This window comes from Tripterygium wilfordii, chromosome 14 (assembly GCF_013401445.1).
Source record: "Tripterygium wilfordii isolate XIE 37 chromosome 14, ASM1340144v1, whole genome shotgun sequence".
Classification (NCBI taxonomy): Eukaryota; Viridiplantae; Streptophyta; class Magnoliopsida; order Celastrales; family Celastraceae; genus Tripterygium; species Tripterygium wilfordii.
Window position 1 is genome coordinate 8093211 of NC_052245.1, and position 11777 is coordinate 8104987.

An 11777-nucleotide genomic window follows, 5' to 3' on the forward strand; every position below is an offset into this window, starting at 1 on the left:
TTTCTTCTACTCTCTCCATAGAGGAACTTTTAACGTTCTTGTGCTTTTGAGAACATAACTTGGTCTACTGGTACCTTTTGATCACGAAACGTTGTACGAAAGCTACACTAACTTCTGAGACTTCTGAGAACACTAGATAGAGTATAACGGTCCACTTTGATGCCTTGGATTTACTCTCCTCTCTCCATAGATGAGCTTTTCACGTTTTTGTGCTTTTGACAACATAACTTGGTCTATTGGTACCTTTCGGCTACGAAACGTTGTAAGAAGGCTACACTAACCACTTAGACTGCCAAGAACACTAAATAGAGTATAACCGTTCACTTTGATGCCCTGTAATTACTCAACTCTCTCCAAAGATGAGCTTTTAATGTTTTTGTGTATTAAATAACATAACTTAGTCTATTGGTATCTTTTGGTTACGAAACATTGTACGAAAGCTACACTAATTTCTTAGACTTCTAAGAACACAAAGTAGAGTATATTGGTCCGCTTTGATTCCTTGGATTTGCTCTACTCTCTCCATAGAGGAGCTTTTCACGTTTTGTGCTTTTGAGAACATAACTTGGTCTATTGGCATCTTTTGGTTACGAAATGTTGTACGAAAGATACACTAACAACTTAGACTTCTAAGAATTCTAAATAGAGTACAACGGTCCACTTTGAGGCCTTGGAATTACTCAACTCCCTCTATAGACGAGCTTTTCACATTTTGTGCTTTTGAGAAAATAACATGGTCTATTGGTATCTTTTGGTCACGAAACGTTGTACAAAACCTACACTAACTTTTTAGACTTCTAAAAACATGAAATAGAGTACTACGGTGCACTGTGATACCTTGGAGTTGCTCTACTCTCTCCATAGACGAGCTTTTCACGTTTTTGGGCAATTGAGAACATAACTTGGTCTATTGGCATCTTTTGGTTACGAACATTGTACGAAAGCTACACTAATAACTTAGACTGTTAAGAACACTAAATAGAGTACAACGGTTCACTTTGATGCCTTGGATTTCCTCTACTCTCTCCATAGAGGAGCTTTTAACGTTTTTGTGCTTTTGAGAACATAACTTGGTCTATTGGTATATTTTGATTACAAAACGTTGTACAAAAGCTACACTAACTTCTTAGACTTCTAAGAACACTCAATAGAGTATAACGGTCCACTTTGATATATTGGAGTTGCTCTACCCTCTCTATAGACGAGTTTTTCATGTTTTTGTGCTTTTGAGAACTTAACTTGGTCTGTTGGGATCTTTTGGTTACGAAACGTTGTACGAAAGATACACTAACAACTTAGACTTCTAAGAACACTAAATAGAGTACAACAGTCTACTTTGATGCCTTGTAATTACTCAACTCTCTCTATAAATGAGCTTTTAACCTTTTTGTGCATTAAAGAACATAACTTGGTCTATTGGTATCTTTTGGTTATGAAACGTTGTACGAAAGTTGCACTAACTTCTTAGACTTCTAAGAACACTAGATAGAGTATAACGGTCCACTTTGATGCCTTGGATTTGCATTACTCTCTCCATAGAGGAGCTTTTAACGTTTTTATGCTTTTGAGAACGTAACTTGGTCTATTGGTATCTCTTGGTTATGAAACGTTGTACGAGAGCTACACTAACTTCTTAGACTTCTAAGAATACGAAATAGAGTGTAACGGTCCACTTTGATGCCTTGGATTTCCTGTACTCTCTCCATGGAGGAGCATTTAACGTTTTTATGCTTTTGAGAACATAACTTGGTCTATTGGTATCTTTTGGTCACGAAACGTTGTACGAAAGCTACACGAACTTCTTAGACTTCTGAGAACGCTAGATAGAGTATAACGGTCCACGTTGAGGCCTTGGAGTTACTCTACTCTCTCCATAGATGAGCTTTTTACGTTTTTGTGCTTTTGACAACATAACTTGGTCTATTGGTACCTTTCGGCTATGAAACGTTGAACGAAGGCTACACTAACCACTTAGACTGCTAAGAACACTAAATAGAGTATAACCGTTCTCTTTGATGCCCTGGAATTACTCAACTCTCTCCAAAGATGAGCTTTTAATCTTTTGTGCATTAAATAACATAACTTGGTCTATTGGTATCTTTTGGTTACGAAACATTGTACGAAAGCTGCACTAACTTCTTAGACTTCTAGGAACATAAAGTAGAGTATATCGGTCCACTTTGATTCCTTGGATTTGCTCTACTCTCTCCATCGAGGAGCTTTTCACGTTTTGTGCTTTTGAGAACATAACTTGGTCTATTAGCATTTTTTGGTTACGAAATGTTGTACGAAAGATACACTAAACTCTTAGACTTCTAAGAATTCTAAATAGGGTACAACGGTCCACTCTGAGGCCTTGGAATTACTCAACTCCCTCCATAGACGAGCTTTTCAAATTTTGTGCTTTTGAGAAAATAACATGGTCTATTGGTATCTTTTGGTCACGAAACGTTGTACAAAAGCTACACTAACTTTTTAGACTTCTAAGATCATGAAATAGAGTACTACGGTCCACTGTGATACCTTGGAGTTGCTCTACTCTCTGCTTAGACGACCTTTTACATTTTTGTGTAATTGAGAACATAACTTGGTCTATTGGCATCTTTTGGTTACGAAAGATTGTACGAAAGCTACACTAATAACTTAGGCTGTTAAGAACACTAAATAGAGTACAATGGTCCACTTTGATGCCTTGGATTTCCTCTACTCTCTCCATAGAGGAACTTTTAATGTTTTTGGGCTTTTGAGAACATAACTTGGTCTATTGGTATATTTTGGCTACAAAACGTTGTACAAAAGCAACACTAACTTCTTAGACTTCTAAGAACACTAAATAGAGTATAACGGTCCACTTTGATACATTGGAGTTGCTCTACTCTCTCCATAGACGAGCTTTTCATGTTTTTGTGCTTTTGAGAACCTAACTTGGTCTATTGGGATATTTGGTTACGAAACGTTGTACGAAAGCTACACTAACTTTTTAGACTTCTAAGAACATGAAATAGAGTACTACAGTCCACTTTGATGCCTTGGAGTTGCTCTATTCTCTCCATAGAAGAGCTTTTCACGTTTTTGTGCATTTGAGAACATAACTTCGTCTATTCGCATGATTTGGTTAGGAAACATTGTATGAAAGATACACTAACAACTTAGACTTCTAAGAACACTAAATAGAGTACAACGGTCCACTTTGATGCCTTGGAATTACTCAACTCTCTCTATAGATGAGCTTTTAACCTTTTTGTGCATTAAAGAACATAACTTGATCTATTGGTATCTTTTGGTTACGAAACGTTGTACGAAAGCTTCACTAACTTCTTAGACTTCTAAGAACACTAGATAGAGTATAACGGTCCACTTTGATGCCTTGGATTTGCATTACTCTCTCTATAGAGGAGCTTTTAATGTTTTTATGCTTTTGAGAACATAACTTAGTCTATTGGTATCTTTTGGTTACGAAACGTTGTACGAGAGCTACACCAACTTCTTAGACTTCCAAGAAAATGGAATAGAGTGTAACGGTACACTTTGATGCGTTGGAGTTACTCTACTCTCTCCATAGACAAGCTTTTCACGTTTTTGTGCTTTTGAGAACATAACTTGATCTATTGGTACCTTTCGGCTACGAAACGTTGTACGAAGGCTACACTAACAACTTATACTGCTAAGAACACTAAATAGAGTATAACCATTCACTTTGATGCCCTGGAATTACTCAACTCTCTCCAAAGATGAGCTTTTAACGTTTTTGTGCATTAAATAACATAACTTGGTCTATTGGTATCTTTTGGTTACGAAACATTCTACGAAAGCTACACTAACTTCTTAGACTTCTAAGAACATAAAGTAGAGTATATCGGTCCACTTTGATTCCTTGGATTTGCTCTACTCTCTCCATAGAGGAGCTTTCCACGGTTTGTGCTTTTGAGAACATAACTTGGTCTATTGGCATCTTTTGGTTACGAAATGTTGTACGAAAGATACACTAACAACTTAGACTTCTAAGAATTCTAAATAGAGTACAACGGTCCACTTTGAGGCCTTGGAATTACTCAACTCCCTCTATAGACGAGCTTTTCACATTTTGTGCTTTTGAGAAAATAACATGGTCTATTGGTATCTTTTGGTCACGAAACGTTGTACAAAACCTACACTAACTTTTTAGACTTCTAAAAACATGAAACAGAGTACTACGGTGCACTGTGATACCTTGGAGTTGCTCTACTCTCTCCATAGACGAGCTTTTCACGTTTTTGGGCAATTGAGAACATAACTTGGTCTATTGGCATCTTTTGGTTACGAACATTGTACGAAAGCTACACTAATAACTTAGACTGTTAAGAACACTAAATAGAGTACAACGGTCCACTTTGATGCCTTGGATTTCCTCTACTCTCTCCATAGAGGAGCTTTTAACGTTTTTGTGCTTTTGAGAACATAACTTGGTCTATTGGTATATTTTGATTACAAAACGTTGTACAAAAGCTACACTAACTTCTTAGACTTCTAAGAACACTCAATAGAGTATAACGGTCCACTTTGATATATTGGAGTTGCTCTACCCTCTCTATAGACGAGCTTTTCATGTTTTTGTGCTTTTGAGAACTTAACTTGGTCTGTTGGGATCTTTTGGTTACGAAACGTTGTACGAAAGATACACTAACAACTTAGACTTCTAAGAACACTAAATAGAGTACAACAGTCTACTTTGATGCCTTGTAATTACTCAACTCTCTCTATAAATGAGCTTTTAACCTTTTTGTGCATTAAAGAACATAACTTGGTCTATTGGTATCTTTTGGTTATGAAACGTTGTACGAAAGTTGCACTAACTTCTTAGACTTCTAAGAACACTAGATAGAGTATAACGGTCCACTTTGATGCCTTGGATTTGCATTACTCTCTCCATAGAGGAGCTTTTAACGTTTTTATGCTTTTGAGAACGTAACTTGGTCTATTGGTATCTTTTGGTTACGAAACGTTGTACGAGAGCTACACTAACTTCTTAGACTTCTAAGAACACGAAATAGAGTGTAACGGTCCACTTTGATGCCTTGGATTTCCTGTACTCTCTCCATGGAGGAGCATTTAACGTTTTTATGCTTTTGAGAACATAACTTGGTCTATTGGTATCTTTTGGTCACGAAACGTTGTACGAAAGCTACACGAACTTCTTAGACTTCTGAGAACACTAGATAGAGTATAACGGTCCACGTTGAGGCCTTGGAGTTACTCTACTCTCTCCATAGATGAGCTTTTTACGTTTTTGTGCTTTTGACAACATAACTTGGTCTATTGGTACCTTTCGGCTATGAAACGTTGAACGAAGGCTACACTAACCACTTAGACTGCTAAGAACACTAAATAGAGTATAACCGTTCTCTTTGATGCCCTGGAATTACTCAACTCTCTCCAAAGATGAGCTTTTAATCTTTTGTGCATTAAATAGCATAACTTGGTCTATTGGTATCTTTTGGTTACGAAACATTGTACGAAAGCTGCACTAACTTCTTAGACTTCTAGGAACATAAAGTAGAGTATATCGGTCCACTTTGATTCCTTGGATTTGCTCTACTCTCTCCATCGAGGAGCTTTTCACGTTTTGTGCTTTTGAGAACATAACTTGGTCTATTGGCATCTTTTGGTTACGAAATGTTGTACGAAAGATACACTAAACTCTTAGACTTCTAAGAATTCTAAATAGGGTACAATGGTCCACTTTGAGGCCTTGGAATTACTCAACTCCCTCCATAGACGAGCTTTTCAAATTTTGTGCTTTTGAGAAAATAACATGGTCTATTGGTATCTTTTGGTCACGAAACGTTGTACAAAAGCTACACTAACTTTTTAGACTTCTAAGATCATGAAATAGAGTACTACGGTCCACTGTGATACCTTGGAGTTGCTCTACTCTCTCCTTAGACGACCTTTTAACGTTTTTGTGTAATTGAGAACATAACTTGGTCTATTGGCATCTTTTGGTTACGAAAGATTGTACGAAAGCTACACTAATAACTTAGGCTGTTAAGAACACTAAATAGAGTACGATGGTCCACTTTGATGCCTTGGATTTCCTCTACTCTCTCCATAGAGGAACTTTTAATGTTTTTGGGCTTTTGAGAACATAACTTGGTCTATTGGTATATTTTGGCTACAAAACGTTGTACAAAAGCAACAATAACTTCTTAGACTTCTAAGAACACTAAATAGAGTATAATGGTCCACTTTGATACATTGGAGTTGCTCTACTCTCTCCATAGACGAGCTTTTCATGTTTTTGTGCTTTTGAGAACCTAACTTGGTCTATTGGGATATTTGGTTACGAAACGTTGTACGAAAGCTACACTAACTTTTTAGACTTCTAAGAACATGAAATAGAGTACTACAGTCCACTTTGATGCCTTGGAGTTGCTCTATTCTCTCCATAGAAGAGCTTTTCACGTTTTTGTGCATTTGAGAACATAACTTCGTCTATTCGCATGATTTGGTTAGGAAACATTGTACGAAAGATACACTAACAACTTAGACTTCTAAGAACACTAAATAGAGTACAACGGTCCACTTTGATGCCTTGGAATTACTCAACTCTCTCTATAGATGAGCTTTTAACCTTTTTGTGCATTAAAGAACATAACTTGATCTATTGGTATCTTTTGGTTACGAAACGTTGTACGAAAGCTTCACTAACTTCTTAGACTTCTAAGAACACTAGATAGAGTATAACGGTCCACTTTGATGCCTTGGATTTGCATTACTCTCTCTATAGAGGAGCTTTTAATGTTTTTATGCTTTTGAGAATATAACTTAGTCTATTGGTATCTTTTGGTTACGAAACGTTGTACGAGAGCTACACCAACTTCTTAGACTTCCAAGAATATGGAATAGAGTGTAACGGTACACTTTGATGCGTTGGAGTTACTCTACTCTCTCCATAGACAAGCTTTTCACGTTTTTGTGCTTTTGAGAACATAACTTGATCTATTGGTACCTTTCGGCTACGAAACGTTGTACGAAGGCTACACTAACAACTTAGACTGCTAAGAACACTAAATAGAGTATAACCATTCACTTTGATGCCCTGGAATTACTCAACTCTCTCCAAAGATGAGCTTTTAACGTTTTTGTGCATTAAATAACATAACTTGGTCTATTGGTATCTTTTGGTTACGAAACATTCTACGAAAGCTACACTAACTTCTTAGACTTCTAAGAACATAAAGTAGAGTATATCGGTCCACTTTGATTCCTTGGATTTGCTCTACTCTCTCCATAGAGGAGCTTTCCACGGTTTGTGCTTTTGAGAACATAACTTGGTCTATTGGCATCTTTTGGTTACGAAATGTTGTACGAAAGATACACTAACAACTTAGACTTCTAAGAATTCTAAATAGAGTACAACGGTCCACTTTGAGGCCTTGGAATTACTCAACTCCCTCTATAGACGAGCTTTTCACATTTTGTGCTTTTGAGAAAATAACATGGTCTATTGGTATCTTTTGGTCACGAAACGTTGTACAAAACCTACACTAACTTTTTAGACTTCTAAAAACATGAAACAGAGTACTACGGTGCACTGTGATACCTTGGAGTTGCTCTACTCTCTCCATAGACGAGCTTTTCACGTTTTTGGGCAATTGAGAACATAACTTGGTCTATTGGCATCTTTTGGTTACGAACATTGTACGAAAGCTACACTAATAACTTAGAATGTTAAGAACACTAAATAGAGTACAACGGTCCACTTTGATGCCTTGGATTTCCTCTACTCTCTCCATAGAGGAGCTTTTAACGTTTTTGTGCTTTTGAGAACATAACTTGGTCTATTGGTATATTTTGATTACAAAACGTTGTACAAAAGCTACACTAACTTCTTAGACTTCTAAGAACACTCAATAGAGTATAACGGTCCACTTTGATATATTGGAGTTGCTCTACCCTCTCTATAGACGAGCTTTTCATGTTTTTGTGCTTTTGAGAACTTAACTTGGTCTGTTGGGATCTTTTGGTTACGAAACGTTGTACGAAAGATACACTAACAACTTAGACTTCTAAGAACACTAAATAGAGTACAACAGTCTACTTTGATGCCTTGTAATTACTCAACTCTCTCTATAAATGAGCTTTTAACCTTTTTGTGCATTAAAGAACATAACTTGGTCTATTGGTATCTTTTGGTTATGAAACGTTGTACGAAAGTTGCACTAACTTCTTAGACTTCTAAGAACACTAGATAGAGTATAACGGTCCACTTTGATGCCTTGGATTTGCATTACTCTCTCCATAGAGGAGCTTTTAACGTTTTTATGCTTTTGAGAACGTAACTTGGTCTATTGGTATCTTTTGGTTACGAAACGTTGTACGAGAGCTACACTAACTTCTTAGACTTCTAAGAACACGAAATAGAGTGTAACGGTCCACTTTGATGCCTTGGATTTCCTGTACTCTCTCCATGGAGGAGCATTTAACGTTTTTATGCTTTTGAGAACATAACTTGGTCTATTGGTATCTTTTGGTCACGAAACGTTGTACGAAAGCTACAAGAACTTCTTAGACTTCTGAGAACACTAGATAGAGTATAACGGTCCACGTTGACGCCTTGGAGTTACTCTACTCTCTCCATAGATGAGCTTTTTACGTTTTTGTGCTTTTGACAACATAACTTGGTCTATTGGTACCTTTCGGCTATGAAACGTTGAACGAAGGCTACACTAACCACTTAGACTGCTAAGAACACTAAATAGAGTATAACCGTTCTCTTTGATGCCCTGGAATTACTCAACTCTCTCCAAAGATGAGCTTTTAATCTTTTGTGCATTAAATAGCATAACTTGGTCTATTGGTATCTTTTGGTTACGAAACATTGTACGAAAGCTGCACTAACTTCTTAGACTTCTAGGAACATAAAGTAGAGTATATCGGTCCACTTTGATTCCTTGGATTTGCTCTACTCTCTCCATCGAGGAGCTTTTCACGTTTTGTGCTTTTGAGAACATAACTTGGTCTATTGGCATCTTTTGGTTACGAAATGTTGTACGAAAGATACACTAAACTCTTAGACTTCTAAGAATTCTAAATAGGGTACAACGGTCCACTTTGAGGCCTTGGAATTACTCAACTCCCTCCATAGACGAGCTTTTCAAATTTTGCGCTTTTGAGAAAATAACATGGTCTATTGGTATCTTTTGGTCACGAAACGTTGTACAAAAGCTACACTAACTTTTTAGACTTCTAAGATCATGAAATAGAGTACTACGGTCCACTGTGATACCTTGGAGTTGCTCTACTCTCTCCTTAGACGACCTTTTAACGTTTTTGTGTAATTGAGAACATAACTTGGTCTATTGGCATCTTTTGGTTACGAAAGATTGTACGAAAGCTACACTAATAACTTAGGCTGTTAAGAACACTAAATAGAGTACGATGGTCCACTTTGATGCCTTGGATTTCCTCTACTCTCTCCATAGAGGAACTTTTAATGTTTTTGGGCTTTTGAGAACATAACTTGGTCTATTGGTATATTTTGGCTACAAAACGTTGTACAAAAGCAACACTAACTTCTTAGACTTCTAAGAACACTAAATAGAGTATAACGGTCCACTTTGATACATTGGAGTTGCTCTACTCTCTCCATAGACGAGCTTTTCATGTTTTTGTGCTTTTGAGAACCTAACTTGGTCTATTGGGATATTTGGTTACGAAACGTTGTACGAAAGCTACACTAACTTTTTAGACTTCTAAGAACATGAAATAGAGTACTACAGTCCACTTTGATGCCTTGGAGTTGCTCTATTCTCTCCATAGAAGAGCTTTTCACGTTTTTGTGCATTTGAGAACATAACTTCGTCTATTCGCATGATTTGGTTATGAAACATTGTACGAAAGATACACTAACAACTTAGACTTCTAAGAACACTAAATAGAGTACAACGGTCCACTTTGATGCCTTGGAATTACTCAACTCTCTCTATAGATGAGCTTTTAACCTTTTTGTGCATTAAAGAACATAACTTGATCTATTGGTATCTTTTGGTTACGAAACGTTGTACGAAAGCTTCACTAACTTCTTAGACTTCTAAGAACACTAGATAGAGTATAACGGTCCACTTTGATGCCTTGGATTTGCATTACTCTCTCCATAGAGGAGCTTGTAATGTTTTTATGCTTTTGAGAACATAACTTAGTCTATTGGTATCTTTTGGTTACGAAACGTTGTACGAGAGCTACACTAACTTCTTAGACTTCCAAGAAAATGGAATAGAGTGTAACGGTACACTTTGATGCGTTGGAGTTACTCTACTCTCTCCATAGACAAGCTTTTCACGTTTTTGTGCTTTTGAGAACATAACTTGATCTATTGGTACCTTTCGGCTACGAAACGTTGTACGATGGCTACACTAACAACTTAGACTGCTAAGAACACTAAATAGAGTATAACCATTCACTTTGATGCCCTGGAATTACTCAACTCTCTCCAAAGATGAGCTTTTAACGTTTTTGTGCATTAAATAACATAACTTGGTCTATTGGTATCTTTTGGTTACGAAACATTCTACGAAAGCTGCACTAACTTCTTAGACTTCTAAGAACATAAAGTAGAGTATATCGGTCCACTTTGATTCCTTGGATTTGCTCTACTCTCTCCATAGAGGAGCTTTCCACGGTTTGTGCTTTTGAGAACATAACTTGGTCTATTGGCATCTTTTGGTTACGAAATGTTGTACGAAAGATACACTAACAACTTAGACTTCTAAGAATTCAAAATAGAGTACAACGGTCCACTTTGAGGCCTTGGAATTACTCAACTCCCTCCATAGACGAGCTTTTCACATTTTGTGCTTTTGAGAAAATAACTTGGTCTATTGGTTTCTTTTGGTCACGAAACATTGTACAAAAGCTACACTAACTTTTTAGACTTCTAAGAACATGAAATAGAGTACTACGGTCCACTGTGATACCTTGGAGTTGCTCTACTCTCTCCATAGATGAGCTTTTCCCATTTTTGTGCAATTGAGAACATAACTTGGTCTATTGGCATCTTTTGGTTACGAAACATTGTAAGAAAGCTACACTAATAACTTAGAATGTTAAGAACTGTAAATAGAGTACAACGGTCCACTTTGATGCCTTGGATTTCCTCTACTCTCTCCATAGAGGAACTTTTAACGTTCTTGTGCTTTTGAGAACATAACTTGGTCTATCGGTATATTTTGGTTACAAAACGTTGTACAAAAGCAACACTAACTTCTTAGACTTCTAAGAACACTAAATAGCGTATAACGGTCCACTTTGATAAATTGGAGTTGCTCTACTCTCTCCATAGACGAGCTTTTCATGTTTTTGTGCTTTTGAGAACTTAACTTGGTCTATTGGGATCTTTTGGTTACGAAACGTTGTATGAAATCTACAGTAACTTTTTAGACTTCTAAGAACATGAAATAGAGTACTACAGTCCACTTTGATGCCTTGGAGTTGCTCTATTCTCTCCATGGAAGAGCTTTTCATGTTTTTGTGCATTTGAGAACATAACTTCGTCTATTGGCATCTTTTGGTTACGAAATGTTGTACGAAAGATACACTAACAACTTAGACTTCTAAGAACACTAAATAGAGTACAACGGTCCACTTTGATGCCTTGGAATTACTCAACTCTCTGCATAGATGAGCTTTTAACGTTTTTGTGCATTAAAGAACATAACTTGGTCTATTGGTATCTTTTGGTTACGAAACATTGTACGAAAGCTGCACTAATTTCTTAGACTTCTAAGAACACTATATAG